This window comes from Coturnix japonica, chromosome 3, assembly GCF_054131305.1.
Source record: "Coturnix japonica strain WE chromosome 3, WE-NBRP24, whole genome shotgun sequence".
Lineage (NCBI taxonomy): Eukaryota > Metazoa > Chordata > Aves > Galliformes > Phasianidae > Coturnix > Coturnix japonica.
Window position 1 is genome coordinate 1000868 of NC_140665.1, and position 15314 is coordinate 1016181.

Here is a 15314-nt window from a genome sequence, read left to right on the forward strand (position 1 = left end):
AGCGGGGTTAGAGCGTAGGAAAACCAAGAAAAGCCAGGTTAGAGTGGTGGAAAATCAAGAAAAGCGGGGTTAGAGCGGAGGAAAACCAAGAAAAGCGTGGTTAGAGCGGAGGATAACCAAGAAAAGCAGGGTTAGAGCGGAGGAAAACCAAGTAAAGCGGGGTTAGAGTGGAGGAAAACCAACAAAAGTGAAGTTAGAGCGGAGGAAAACCAAGAAAAGCGGGGTTAGAGCAAAGGAAAACCAAGAAAAGCGGTGTTAGAGTGGAGGAAAACCAAGAGAAACGGGGTTAGAGCGGAGAAAAACCATGAAAAGCTGGGTTACAGTGGAGAAAAACCAAGAAAAGCGCGGTTAGTGCGGAGGAAAACCAAGAAAAGCGGGGTTAGAGCAAAGGAAAACCAAGAAAAGCGGTGTTAGAGTGGAGGAAAACCAAGAGAAACGGGGTTAGAGCGGAGAAAAACCATGAAAAGCGGGGATAGAAGGGAGGAAAACCAAGAAAAGCGGGGTTAGAGTGGAGGAAAACCAAGAAATGCGGGATTAGAGCGGAGGAAAACCAAGAAAAGCGGAATAAGTCCTGAGGAAAACCAAGAAAAGCGGGGTTAGAGCGGAGGAAAACCAAGAAAAAAAGTTAGAGAGGAAGAAAACGAAGAAAAGCGCGGTTAGAGCAGCAGAAATCCGAGAAAAGCATGTTTAGAGTGGAGAAAAATCAAGAAAAGCGGGGTTAGTGCGGAGGAAAACCAAGGAAAGTATAGTTAGTGCGGAGCAAAACCAAGAAAAGCGGGGTTAGAGTAAAGGAAAACCAAGAAAATCTATTTTAGAGCGGAGGAAAACCAAGAAAAACGGGGTTAGAGCGGAGAAAAACCAAGAAAATTGGTGTTAGACCGTAGGAAAACCAAGAAAAGCGGTGATAGAGCGGAGGAAAACCAAGAAAAGTGGTGTTAGAGCATAGGAAAACCACTAAAAGCGGTGATAGGGTGGAGGAAAACCAAGAAAACCGGGGTTAGTGCGGAGGAAAACCAAGAAAAGCAGGGTTAGAGCGGAGGATAACCAAGAAAAGCGGGGTTAGAGCGGAGGAAAACCAAGTAAAGCGGGGTTAGAGCGGAGGAAAACCAAGAAAAGCGAAGTTAGAGCGAAGGAAAACCAAGAAAAGCAGAATAAGTGCGGAGAAAAACCATGAAAAGCTGGGTTAGAGTGGAGAAAAACCAAGAAAAGAGGGGTTAGTGCGGAGGAAAACCAAGAAAAGCAGGGTTAGTGCGGAGGAAAACCAAGAAAAGCAAGGTTAGAGAAAAGGAAAACCAAGAAAAGCGGGGTTAAAGCGGAGGAAAACCAAGAGAAACGGGGTTGGAGCAGAGAAAAACCAAGAAAAGCGGGGATAGAAGGGAGGAAAAGCAAGATAAGCCGGGTTAGAGTGGAGAAAAACCAAGAAAAGTGAAGTTAGAGCGGAGGAAAACGAAGAAAAGCGGGGTTAGAATGGAGGAAAACCAACAAAAGTGAAGTTGGAGCTGAGGAAATCCTAGAAAAGTGGGGATAGAGCGGAGGAAAACCAAGAAAAGCGGTGATAGAGCGAAGGAAAACCAAGAAAAGTGGTGTTAGAGCGTAGGAAAACCACTAAAAGCGGTGATAGAGTGGAGGAAAACTAAGAAAAGCGGGGTTAGGGCGGAGAAAAACCAAGAAAAGCAGGGTTAGAGCAAAGGAAAACCAAGAAAAGCGAAGTTAGAGCGGAGGAAAACCAAGAAAAGTGGTGATAGAGCGTAGGAAAACCAAGAAAAGCGGTGATAGAGCGGAGGAAAACCAAGAAAAGCGGGGTTAGAGCGGAGGAAAACCAAGTAAAGTGGGGATAGAGCGGAAGATAACCAAGAAAAGCGAAGTTAGAGCGGAGGAAAACCAAGAAAAGCAGAATAAGTACGGAGGAAAACAAAGTAAAGCGGGTTTAGATCGGAGGAAAACCAATAAAAAGAATTTAGAGAGGAAGAAAACGAAGAAAAGCGCGGTTAGAGCAGCAGAAATCCGAGAAAAGCATGGTTAGAGTGGAGAAAAACCAAGAAAAGCGGGGTTAGTGCGGAGGAAAACCAAGAAAAGAGGGGTTAGTGCAGAGGAAAACCAAGAAAAGCGGGGTTAGAGCAAAGGAAATCCAAGAAAAGCAAGGTTAGAGTGGAGGAAAACCAAGAGAAACGGGGTTAGAGCGGAGAAAAACCAAGAAAAGCGGGGTTAGAGCGCAGAAAAACCAAGAAAAGCGGAGATAGAAGGGAGGAAAACCAAGAAAAGCGGGGTTAGAGCAAAGGAAAACCAAGAAAAGCGGTGTTAGAGTGGAGGAAAACCAAGAGAAACGGGGTTAGAGCGGAGAAAAACCATGAAAAGCGGGGATAGAAGGGAGGAAAACCAAGAAAAGCGGGGTTAGAGCGGAGGAAAACCAAGAAATGCGGGATTAGAGCAGAGGAAAACCAAGAAAAGCGGAATAAGTCCTGAGGAAAACCAAGAAAAGAGGGGTTAGAGCGGAGGAAAACCAAGAAAAAAAGTTAGAGAGGAAGAAAACGAAGAAAAGCGCGGTTAGAGCAGCAGAAATCCGAGAAAAGCATGGTTAGAGTGGAGAAAAACCAAGAAAAGCGGGGTTAGTGCGGAGGAAAACCAAGAAAAGCATAGTTAGTGCGGAGGAAAACCAAGAAAAGCGGGGTTAGAGTAAAGGAAAACCAAGAAAAGCTATTTTAGAGCGGAGGAAAACCAAGAAAAACCGGGTTAGAGCGGAGAAAAACCAAGAAAATTGGTGTTAGACCGTAGGAAAACCAAGAAAAGCGGTGATAGAGCGGAGGAAAACCAAGAGAAGTGGTGTTAGAGCGTAGGAAAACCACTAAAAGCGGTGATAGGGTGGAGGAAAACCAAGAAAAGCGGGGTTAGTGCGGAGGAAAACCAAGAAAAGCAGGGTTAGAGCTAAGGATAACCAAGAAAAGCGGGGTTAGAGCGGAGGAAAACCAAGTAAAGCGGGGTTAGAGCGGAGGAAAACCAAGAAAAGCGAAGTTAGAGCGAAGGAAAACCAAGAAAAGCAGAATAAGTGCGGAGAAAAACCACGAAAAGCTGAGTTAGAGTGGAGAAAAACCAAGAAAAGAGGGGTTAGTGCGGAGGAAAACCAAGAAAAGCGGGGTTAGTGCGGAGGAAAACCAAGAAAAGCAAGGGTAGAGCAGCAGAAATGCAAGAAAAGCGGGGTTAAAGCGGAGGAAAACCAAGAGAAACGGGGTTGGAGCAGAGAAAAACCAAGAAAAGCGGGGATAGAAGGGAGGAAAACCAAGAAAAGTGGGGTTAGAGCGGAGGAAAACCAAGAAAAGCAAAGTTAGAGCGGAGGAAAACCAAGAAAAGCGGGGTTAGAGCGTAGGAAAACCAAGAAAAGCCAGGTTAGAGCGGTGGAAAATCAAGAAAAGCGGGGTTAGAGTGGAGGAAAACCATGAAAAGTGAAGTTAGAGCGGAGGAAAACCAAGAAAAGCGGGGTTAGAGCAAAGGAAAACCAAGAAAAGCGGTGTTAGAGTGGAGGAAAACCAAGAGAAACGGGGTTAGAGCGGAGAAAAACCATGAAAAGCAGGGTTACAGTGGAGAAAAACCAAGAAAAGCGCGGTTAGTGCGGAGGAAAACCAAGAAAAGCGGGGTTAGAGCAAAGGAAAACCAAGAAAAGCGGTGTTAGACTGGAGGAAAACCAAGAGAAACGGGGTTAGAGCGGAGAAAAACCATGAAAAGCGGGGATAGAAGGGAGGAAAACCAAGAAAAGCGGGGTTAGAGCGGAGGAAAACCAAGAAATGCGGGATTAGAGCAGAGGAAAACCAAGAAAAGCGGAATAAGTCCTGAGGAAAACCAAGAAAAGAGGGGTTAGAGCGGAGGAAAACCAAGAAAAAAAGTTAGAGAGGAAGAAAACGAAGAAAAGCGCGGTTAGAGCAGCAGAAATCCGAGAAAAGCATGGTTAGAGTGGAGAAAAACCAAGAAAAGCGGGGTTAGTGCGGAGGAAAACCAAGGAAAGCATAGTTAGTGCGGAGGAAAACCAAGAAAAGCGGGGTTAGAGTAAAGGAAAACCAAGAAAATCTATTTTAGAGCGGAGGAAAACCAAGAAAAACCGGGTTAGAGCGGAGAAAAACCAAGAAAATTGGTGTTAGACCGTAGGAAAACCAAGAAAAGCGGTGATAGAGCGGAGGAAAACCAAGAAAAGTGGTGTTAGAGCGTAGGAAAACCACTAAAAGCGGTGATAGGGTGGAGGAAAACCAAGAAAAGCGGGGTTAGTGCGGAGGAAAACCAAGAAAAGCAGGGTTAGAGCGGAGGATAACCAAGAAAAGCGGGGTTAGAGCGGAGGAAAACCAAGTAAAGCGGGGTTAGAGCGGAGGAAAACCAAGAAAAGCGAAGTTAGAGCGAAGGAAAACCAAGAAAAGCAGAATAAGTGCGGAGAAAAACCACGAAAAGCTGAGTTAGAGTGGAGAAAAACCAAGAAAAGAGGGGTTAGTGCGGAGGAAAACCAAGAAAAGCGGGGTTAGTGCGGAGGAAAACCAAGAAAAGCAAGGGTAGAGCAAAGGAAAACCAAGAAAAGCGGGGTTAAAGCGGAGGAAAACCAAGAGAAACGGGGTTGGAGCAGAGAAAAACCAAGAAAAGCGGGGATAGAAGGGAGGAAAACCAAGAAAAGTGGGGTTAGAGCGGAGGAAAACCAAGAAAAGCAAAGTTAGAGCGGAGGAAAACCAAGAAAAGCGGGGTTAGAGCGTAGGAAAACCAAGAAAAGCCAGGTTAGAGCGGTGGAAAATCAAGAAAAGCGGGGTTAGAGCGGAGGAAAACCAAGAAAAGCGTGGTTAGAGCGGAGGATAAGCAAGAAAAGCAGGGTTACAGCGGAGGAAAACCAAGTAAAGCGGGGTTAGAGTGGAGGAAAACCATGAAAAGTGAAGTTAGAGCGGAGGAAAACCAAGAAAAGCGGGATTAGAGCAAAGGAAAACCAAGAAAAGCGGTGTTAGAGTGGAGGAAAACCAAGAGAAACGGGGTTAGAGCGGAGAAAAACCATGAAAAGCTGGGTTACAGTGGAGAAAAACCAAGAAAAGCGCGGTTAGTGCGGAGGAAAACCAAGAAAAGCGGGGTTAGAGCAAAGGAAAACCAAGAAAAGCGGTGTTAGAGTGGAGGAAAACCAAGAGAAACGGGGTTAGAGCGGAGAAAAACCATGAAAAGCGGGGATAGAAGGGAGGAAAACAAAGAAAAGCGGGGTTAGAGCGGAGGAAAACCAAGAAATGCGGGATTAGAGCGGAGGAAAACCAAGAAAAGCGGAATAAGTGCTGAGGAAATCCAAGAAAAGCGGGGTTACAGCGGAGGAAAGCCAAGAAAGAGAAGTTAGAGAGGAAGAAAACGAAGAAAAGCGCGGTTAGAGCAGCAGAAATCCGAGAAAAGCATGGTTAGAGTGGAGAAAAACCAAGAAAAGCGGGGTTAGTGCGGAGGAAAACCAAGAAAAGAGGTGTTAGTGCAGAGGAAAACCAAGAAAAGCGGGGTTAGAGCAAAGGAAAACCAAGAAAAGCAAGGTTAGAGCGGAGGAAAACCAAGAGAAACGGGGTTAGAGCGGAGAAAAACCAAGAAAAGCGGGGTTAGAGCGCAGAAAAACCAAGAAAAGCGGAGATAGAAGAGAGGAAAACCAAGAAAAGCGGGGTTAGAGCAAAGGAAAACCAAGAAAAGCGGTGTTAGAGTGGAGGAAAACCAAGAGAAATGGGGTTAGAGCGGAGAAAAACCATGAAAAGCGGGGATAGAAGGGAGGAAAACCAAGAAAAGGGGGGTTAGAGCGGAGGAAAACCAAGAAATGCGGGATTAGAGCAGAGGAAAACCAAGAAAAGCGGAATAAGTCCTGAGGAAAACCAAGAAAAGAGGGGTTAGAGCGGAGGAAAACCAAGAAAAAAAGTTAGAGAGGAAGAAAACGAAGAAAAGCGCGGTTAGAGCAGCAGAAATCCGAGAAAAGCATGGTTAGAGTGGAGAAAAACCAAGAAAAGCGGGGTTAGTGCGGAGGAAAACCAAGAAAAGCATAGTTAGTGCGGAGGAAAACCAAGAAAAGCGGGGTTAGAGTAAAGGAAAACCAAGAAAATCTATTTTAGAGCGGAGGAAAACCAAGAAAAACCGGGTTAGAGCGGAGAAAAACCAAGAAAATTGGTGTTAGACCGTAGGAAAACCAAGAAAAGCGGTGATAGAGCGGAGGAAAACCAAGAAAAGTGGTGTTAGAGCGTAGGAAAACCACTAAAAGCGGTGATAGGGTGGAGGAAAACCAAGAAAAGCGGGGTTAGTGCGGAGGAAAACCAAGAAAAGCAGGGTTAGAGCGGAGGATAACCAAGAAAAGCGGGGTTAGAGCGGAGGAAAACCAAGAAAAGCGAAGTTAGAGCGAAGGAAAACCAAGAAAAGCAGAATAAGTGCGGAGAAAAACCATGAAAAGCTGAGTTAGAGTGGAGAAAAACCAAGAAAAGAGGGGTTAGTGCGGAGGAAAACCAAGAAAAGCGGGGTTAGTGCGGAGGAAAACCAAGAAAAGCAAGGTTAGAGCAAAGGAAAACCAAGAAAAGCGGGGTTAAAGCGGAGGAAAACCAAGAGAAACGGGGTTGGAGCAGAGAAAAACCAAGAAAAGCGGGGATAGAAGGGAGGAAAACCAAGAAAAGTGAAGTTAGAGCGGAGGAAAACCAAGAAAAGCAAAGTTAGAGCGGAGGAAAACCAAGAAAAGTGAAGTTAGAGCGGAAGAAAACCAAGAAAAGCGGGGTTAGTGCGGAGGAAAACCAAGAAAAGCGGGGTTAGAGCGGAGGAAAACCAAGAAAAGCGGGGTTAGAGCGAAGGAAAACCAAGAAAAGCGGTGATGAAGCGGAGGAAAACCAAGAAAAGTGGTGATAGAGCGTAGGAAAACCACTAAAAGCGGTGATAGAGCGGAGGAAAACCAAGAAAAGCGGGGTTAGAGCGGAGGAAAACCAAGTAAAGTTGGGATAGAGCGGAAGATAACCAAGAAAAGCGAAGTTAGAGTGGAGGAAAACCAAGAAAAGCAGAATAAGTACGGAGGAAAACCAAGAAAAGCGGGGTTAGATCGGAGGAAAACCAAGAAAAAGAATTTAGAGAGGAAGAAAACGAAGAAAAGAGCGCTTAGAGCAGCAGAAATATGAGAAAAGCATGGTTAGAGTGGAGAAAAAACAAGAAAAGCGGGGTTAGTGCGGAGGAAAACCAAGAAAAGAGGGGTTAGTGCAGAGGAAAACCAAGAAAAGCGGGGTTAGAGCAAAGGAAAACCAAGAAAAGCAAGGTTAGAGCGGAGGAAAATCAAGAGAAACGGGGTTAGAGCGGAGAAAAACCAAGAAAAGCGGGGTTAGAGCGCAGAAAAACCAAGAAAAGCGGAGATAGAAGGGAGGAAAACCAAGAAAAGTGGGGTTAGAGTGGAGGAAAACCAAGAGAAACGGGGTTAGAGCGGAGAAAAACCATGAAAAGCGGGGATAGAAGGGAGGAAAACCAAGAAAAGCGGGGTTAGAGCGGAGGAAAACCAAGAAATGCGGGATTAGAGCAGAGGAAAACCAAGAAAAGCGGAATAAGTCCTGAGGAAAACCAAGAAAAGAGGGGTTAGAGCGGAGGAAAACCAAGAAAAAAAGTTAGAGAGGAAGAAAACGAAGAAAAGCGCGGTTAGAGCAGCAGAAATCCGAGAAAAGCATGGTTAGAGTGGAGAAAAACCAAGAAAAGCGGGGTTAGTGCGGAGGAAAACCAAGAAAAGCATAGTTAGTGCAGAGGAAAACCAAGAAAAGTGGGGTTAGAGTAAAGGAAAACCAAGAAAATCTATTTTAGAGCGGAGGAAAACCAAGAAAAACCGGGTTAGAGCGGTTAAAAACCAAGAAAATTGGTGTTAGACCGTAGGAAAACCAAGAAAAGCGGTGATAGAGCGGAGGAAAACCAAGAAAAGTGGTGTTAGAGCGTAGGAAAACCACTAAAAGCGGTGATAGGGTGGAGGAAAACCAAGAAAAGCGGGGTTAGTGCGGAGGAAAACCAAGAAAAGCAGGGTTAGAGCGGAGGATAACCAAGAAAAGCGGGGTTAGAGCGGAGGAAAACCAAGAAAAGCGAAGTTAGAGCGAAGGAAAACCAAGAAAAGCAGAATAAGTGCGGAGAAAAACCATGAAAAGCTGAGTTAGAGTGGAGAAAAACCAAGAAAAGAGGGGTTAGTGCGGAGGAAAACCAAGAAAAGCGGGGTTAGTGCGGAGGAAAACCAAGAAAAGCAAGGTTAGAGCAAAGGAAAACCAAGAAAAGCGGGGTTAAAGCGGAGGAAAACCAAGAGAAACGGGGTTGGAGCAGAGAAAAACCAAGAAAAGCGGGGATAGAAGGGAGGAAAACCAAGAAAAGTGGGGTTAGAGCGGAGGAAAACCAAGAAAAGCAAAGTTAGAGCGAAGGAAAACCAAGAAAAGTGAAGTTAGAGCGGAAGAAAACCAAGAAAAGCGGGGTTAGTGCGGAGGAAAACCAAGAAAAGCGGGGTTAGAGCGGAGGAAAACCAAGAAAAGCGGGGTTAGAGCGAAGGAAAACCAAGAAAAGCGGTGATGAAGCAAAGGAAAACCAAGAAAAGTGGTGATAGAGCGTAGGAAAACCACTAAAAGCGGTGATAGAGCGGAGGAAAACCAAGAAAAGCGGGGTTAGAGCGGAGGAAAACCAAGTAAAGTGGGGATAGAGCGGAAGATAACCAAGAAAAGCGAAGTTAGAGCGGAGGAAAACCAAGAAAAGCAGAATAAGTACGGAGGAAAACCAAGAAAAGCGGGGTTAGATCGGAGGAAAACCAAGAAAAAGAATTTAGAGAGGAAGAAAACGAAGAAAAGCGCGGTTAGAGCAGCAGAAATATGAGAAAAGCATGGTTAGAGTGGAGAAAAACCAAGAAAAGCGGGGTTAGTGCGGAGGAAAACCAAGAAAAGAGGGGTTAGTGCAGAGGAAAACCAAGAAAAGCGGGGTTAGAGCAAAGGAAAACCAAGAAAAGCAAGGTTAGAGCGGAGGAAAATCAAGAGAAACGGGGTTAGAGCGGAGAAAAACCAAGAAAAGCGGGGTTAGAGCGCAGAAAAACCAAGAAAAGCGGAGATAGAAGGGAGGAAAACCAAGAAAATTGGGGTTAGAGTGGAGGAAAACCAAGAGAAACGGGGTTAGAGCGGAGAAAAACCATGAAAAGCGGGGATAGAAGGGAGGAAAACCAAGAAAAGCGGGGTTAGAGCGGAGGAAAACCAAGAAATGCGGGATTAGAGCGGAGGAAAACCAAGAAAAGCGGAATAAGTCCTGAGGAAAACCCAGAAAAGCGGGGTTAGTGCGGAGGAAAACCAAGAAAAGAGGGGTTAGTGCAGAGGAAAACCAAGAAAAGCGGGGTTAGAGCAAAGGAAAACCAAGAAAAGCAAGGTTAGAGCGGAGGAAAATCAAGAGAAACGGGGTTAGAGCGGAGAAAAACCAAGAAAAGCGGGGTTAGAGCGCAGAAAAACCAAGAAAAGCGGAGATAGAAGGGAGGAAAACCAAGAAAAGCGGGGTTAGAGCGGAGGAAAACCAAGAAAAGCGGGGTTAGAGCGAAGGAAAGCCAAGAAAATCTGTGTTAGAGCGGAGGGAAACCAAGAAAAGCGGGGTTAGAGTGGAGAAAAACCAAGAAAAGCGGGGATAGAAGGGAGGAAAACCAAGAAAAGTGGGGTTAGAGCGGAGGAAAACCAAGAAAAGCAAAGTTAGAGCGGAGGAAAACCAAGAAAAGCGGAATAAGTGTTGAGGAAAACCAAGAAAAGCGGGGTTAGAGCGGAGGAAAACCAAGAAAAAGAAGTTAGAAAGGAAGAAAACGAAGAAAAGCGCGGTTAGAGCAGCAGAAATTTGAGAAAAGCATGGTTAGAGTGGAGAAAAACCATGAAAAGCACGGTTAGAATGGAGAAAAACCAAACAAGCGGGGTTAGTGCAGAGGAAAACCAAGAAAAGTGGTGTTAGTGCGGTGGAAAACCAAGAAAAGCGGGGTTAGAGCAAAGGAAAACCAAGAAAAACGGTGTTAGAGCAGAGCAAAACCAAGAGAAACAGGGTTGGAGCAGAAAAAAACAAAGATAAGCGGGGATAGAAGGGAGGAAAACCAAGAAAATCCGGGTTAGAGCGGAGAAAAACCAAGAAAAGCAGGGTTAGAGCAAAGGAAAACCAAGAAAAGCTATTTTAGAGCGGAGGAAAACCAAGAAAAGCGGTGATAGAGCGGAGGTAAAACAAGAAAAGCGGGGTTAGAGCGAAGGAAAACCAAGAAAAGCGGTGATGAAGCGGAGGAAAACCAAGAAAAGTGGTGATAGAGCGTGGGAAAACCACTAAAAGCGGTGATAGAGCGGAGGAAAACCAAGAAAAGTGGGGATAGAGCGGAAGATAACCAAGAAAAGCGAAGTTAGAGCGGAGGAAAACCAAGAAAAGCAGAATAAGTACGGAGGAAAACCAAGAAAAGCGGGGTTAGATCGAAGGAAAACCAAGAAAAAGAATTTAGAGAGGAAGAAAACGAAGAAAAGCGCGGTTAGAGCAGCAGAAATCCGAGAAAAGCATGGTTAGAGTGGAGAAAAACCAAGAAAAGCGGGGTTAGTGCGGAGGAAAACCAAGAAAAGAGGGGTTAGTGCAGAGGAAAACCAAGAAAAGCGGGGTTAGAGCAAAGGAAAACCAAGAAAAGCATGGTTAGAGCGGAGGAAAACCAAGAGAAACGGGGTTAGAGCGGAGAAAAACCAAGAAAAGCGGGGTTAGAGCGCAGAAAAACCAAGAAAAGCGGAGATAGAAGGGAGGAAAACCAAGAAAAGCGGGGTTTGAGCGGAGGAAAACCAAGAAAAAAATTTAGAGTGGAAGAAAACGAAGAAAAGCGCGGTTAGAGCAGCAGAAATCCGAGAAAAGCATGGTTAGAGTGGAGAAAAACCAAGAAAAGCGGGGTTAGTGCAGAGGAAAACCAAGAAAAGAGGGGTTAGTCCAGAGGAAAACCAAGAAAAGCTATGTTAGAGCGGAGGAAAACCAAGAGAAACGGGGATAGTGCGGAGAAAAACCAAGAAAAGCGGGGTTAGAGCGCAGAAAAACCAAGAAAAGCTATGTTAGAGCGCAGAAAACCAGGAAAAGCGGAGATAGAAGGGAGAAAAACCAAGAAAAGCGGTGTTAGAGCGGAGGAAAACCAAGAAAAGCAGGGTTAGAGCGGAGGAAAACCAAGAAAAGCGGGGTTAGAGCAAAGGAAAACCAAGAAAAACGGTGTCAGAGCGGAGGAAAACCAAGAAAAGCGGAGTTAGAGCGGAGAAAAACCAAGAAAAGCGGGGATAGAAGGGAGGAAAACCAAGAAAAGTGGGGTTAGAGCGGAAGAAAACCAAGAAAAGCAAAGTTAGAGCGGAGGAAAACCAAGAAAAGCGGAATAAGTGCTGAGGAAAACCAAGAAATGCGGGGTTAGAGCGGAGGAAAACCAAGAAAAAGAAGTTAGAGATTAAGAAAACGAAGAAAAGCGCGGTTAGAGCAGCAGAAATATGAGAAAAGCATGGTTAGAGTGGAGACAAACCATGTAAAGCACGGTTAGAATGGAGAAAAACCAAACAAGCGGGGTTAGTGCAGAGGAAAACCAAGAAAAGAGGTGTTAGTGCGGTGGAAAACCAAGAAAAGCGGTGTTAGAGCGGAGGAAAACCAAGAGAAACGGGGTTGGAGCAGAGAAAAACAAAGATAAGCGGGGATCAAAGGGAGGAAAACCAAGAAAAGTGGTGTTAGAGCGTAGGAAAACCAAGAAAAGCAGGGTTAGAGCAAAGGAAAACCAAGAAAAGCGGGGTTAGAGCGGAGGAAAACCAAGAAAAGCGGTGATAGAGCGGAGGTAAACCAAGAAAAGTGGTGTTAGAGCGTAGGAAAACCAAGAAAAGCGGTGATAGAGCGGAGGAAAACCAAGAAAAGTGGTGATAGAGCGTCGGAAAACCACTAAAAGCGGAGATAGAGCGGAGGAAAACCAAGAAAAGCGGGGTTAGAGCGGAGGAAAACCAAGAAAAGCAGGGTTAGAGCAAAGGAAAAACAAGAAAAGCGAAGATAGAGCGGAGGAAAACCAAAAAAAAGTGGTAATAGAGCGCAGGAAAACCACTAAAAGCGGTGATAGAGCGGAGGAAAACCAAGAAAAGCGGGGGTAGAGCGGAGAAAAACCAAGAAAAGCAAGGTTGCAGCAAAGGAAAACCAAGAAAAGCGAAGTAAGAGCGGAGGAAAACAAGGAAAAGCTGGTTTAGAGCGGAGGAAAACCAAGAAAAGCGGGGTTAGATCGGAGGAAAATCAAGAGAAAGCGGGGTTAGAGCGGTGGAAAACCAAGAAAAGCGGGGTTAGAGCAGAGGAAAACCAAGAAAAGCGGGGTTAGAGAGGAGGATAACCAAGAAAAGCGGGGTTAGAGCGTAGGAAAACCAAGAAAAGCGGGGTTAGAGCGTAGGAAAACCAAGAAAAGCGGGGTTAGAGCGGTGGAAAATCAAGAAAAGCGGGGTTAGAGCGGAGGAAAACCAAGAAAAGCGTGGTTAGAGCGGAGGATAACCAAGAAAAGCAGGGTTAGAGCGGAGGAAAACCAAGTAAAGCGGGGTTAGAGTGGAGGAAAACCAACAAAAGTGAAGTTAGAGCGTAGGAAAACCAAGAAAAGCGGGGTTAGAGCAAAGGAAAACCAAGAGAAACGGTGTTAGAGTGGAGGAAAACCAAGAGAAACCGGGTTAGAGCGGAGAAAAACCATGAAAAGCTGGGTTACAGTGGAGAAAAACCAAGAAAAGCGCGGTTAGTGCGGAGGAAAACCAAGAAAAGCGGGGTTAGAGCAAAGGAAAACCAAGAAAAGCGGTGTTAGAGTGGAGGAAAACCAAGAGAAACGGGGTTAGAGCGGAGAAAAACCATGAAAAGCGGGGATAGAAGGGAGGAAAACCAAGAAAAGCGGGGTTAGAGCGGAGGAAAACCAAGAAATGCGGGATTAGAGCAGAGGAAAACCAAGAAAAGCGGAATAAGTCCTGAGGAAAACCAAGAAAAGCGGGGTTAGAGCGGAGGAAAACCAAGAAAAAAAGTTAGAGAGGAAGAAAACGAAGAAAAGCGCGGTTAGAGCAGCAGAAATCCGAGAAAAGCATGGTTAGAGTGGAGAAAAACCAAGAAAAGCGGGGTTAGTGCGGAGGAAAACCAAGAAAAGCATAGTTAGTGCGGAAGAAAACCAAGAAAAGCGGGGTTAGAGTAAAGGAAAACCAAGAAAAGCTATTTTAGAGCGGAGGAAAACCAAGAAAAACGGGGTTAGAGCGGAGAAAAACCAAGATAATTGGTGTTAGACCGTAGGAAAACCAAGAAAAGCGGTGATAGAGCGGAGGAAAACCAAGAAAAGTGGTGTTAGAGCGTAGGAAAACCACTAAAAGCGGTGATAGGGTGGAGGAAAACCAAGAAAAGCGGGGTTAGTGCGGAGGAAAACCAAGAAAAGCAGGGTTAGAGCGGAGGAAAACCAAGAAAAGCAAGGTTAGGGGAAAGGAAAACCAAGAAAAGCGGAGTTAAAGCGTTGGAAAACCAAGAGAAACGGGGTTGGAGCAGAGAAAAACCAAGAAAAGCGGGGATAGAAGGGAGGAAAACCAAGATAAGCCGGGTTAGAGTGGAGAAAAACCAAGAAAAGTGAAGTTAGAGCGGAGGAAAACCAAGAAAAGCAGGGTTAGAATGGAGGAAAACCAACAAAAGTGAAGTTAGAGCGGAGGAAATCCTAGAAAAGTGGGGTTAGAGCGGAGGAAAACCAAGAAAAGCGGTGATAGAGCGGAGGAAAACCAAGAAAAGTGGTGTTAGAGCGTAGGAAAACCACTAAAAGCGGTGATAGAGTGGAGGAAAACTAAGAAAAGCGGGGTTAGGGCGGAGAAAAACCAAGAAAAGCAGGGTTAGAGCAAAGGAAAACCAAGAAAAGCGAAGTTAGAGCGGAGGAAAACCAAGAAAAGCAAGATTAGAGCGGAGGAAAACCAAGAAAAGCGGGGTTAGAGCGAAGGAAAACCAAGAAAAGCGGTGATGAAGCGGAGGAAAACCAAGAAAAGTGGTGATAGAGCGTAGGAAAACCACTAAAAGCGGTGATAGAGCGGAGGAAAACCAAGAAAAGCGGGGTTAGAGCGGAGGAAAACCAAGTAAAGTGGGGATAGAGCGGAAGATAACCAAGAAAAGCGAAGTTAGAGCGAAGGAAAACCAAGAAAAGCAGAATAAGTACGGAGGAAAACCAAGAAAAGCGGGGTTAGATCGGAGGAAAACCAAGAAAAAGAATTTAGAGAGGAAGAAAACGAAGAAAAGCGTGGTTAGAGCAGCAGAAATCCGAGAAAAGCATGGTTAGAGTGGACAAAAACCAAGAAAAGCCGGGTTAGTGCGGAGGAAAACCAAGAGAAGAGGGGTTAGTGCAGAGGAAAACCAAGAAAAGCGGGATTAGAGCAAAGGAAAACCAAGAAAAGCTATGTTAGAGCGGAGGAAAACCAAGAGAAACGGGGTTAGAGCGGAGAAAAACCAAGAAAAGCGGGGTTAGAGCGCAGAAAACCCAAGAAAAACAGTGTTAGAGCGGAGGGAAACCAAGAAAAGTGGGGTTAGAGCGCAGAAAAACCAAGAAAAGCGGAGATAGAAGGGAGGAAAACCAAGAAAAGCGGGGTTAGAGCGGAGGAAAACCAAGAAAAGCGGGGTTAGAGCGAAGGAAAACCAAGAAAAGCGGGGTTAGAGCAAATGAAAACCAAGAAAAACTCTGTTAGAGCGGAGGGAAACCAAGAAAAGCGGGGTTAGAGCGGAGAAAAACCAAGAAAAGCGGGGATAGAAGGGAGGAAAACCAAGAAAAGTGGGGTTAGAGCGGAGGAAAACCAAGAAAAGCAAAGTTAGAGCGGAGGAAAACCAAGAAAAGCGGAATAAGTGTTGAGGAAAACCAAGAAAAGCGTGGTTAGAGCGGAGGAAAACCAAGAAAAAGAAGTTAGAGAGGAAGAAAACGAAGAAAAGCGCGGTTAGAGCAGCAGAAATTTGAGAAAACCATGGTTAGAGTGGAGAAAAACCATGAAAAGCACGGTTAGAATGGAGAAAAACCAAACAAGCGGGGTTAGTGCAGAGGAAAACCAAGAAAAGAGGTGTTAGTGCGGTGGAAAACCAAGAAAAGCGGGGTTAGAGCAAAGGAAAACCAAGAAAAGCGGTGTTAGAGCGGAGCAAAACCAAGAGAAACGGGGTTGGAGCAGAAAAAAAGCAAAGATAAGATGGGATAGAAGGGAGGAAAACCAAGAAAATCCGGGTTAGAGCGGAGAAAAACCAAGAAAAGCAGGGTTAGAGCAAAGGAAAACCAAGAAAAGCTATTTTAGAGCGGAGGAAAACCAAGAAAAGCGGTGATAGAGCGGAGGTAATCCAAGAAAAGTGGTGTTAGAGCGTAGGAAAAC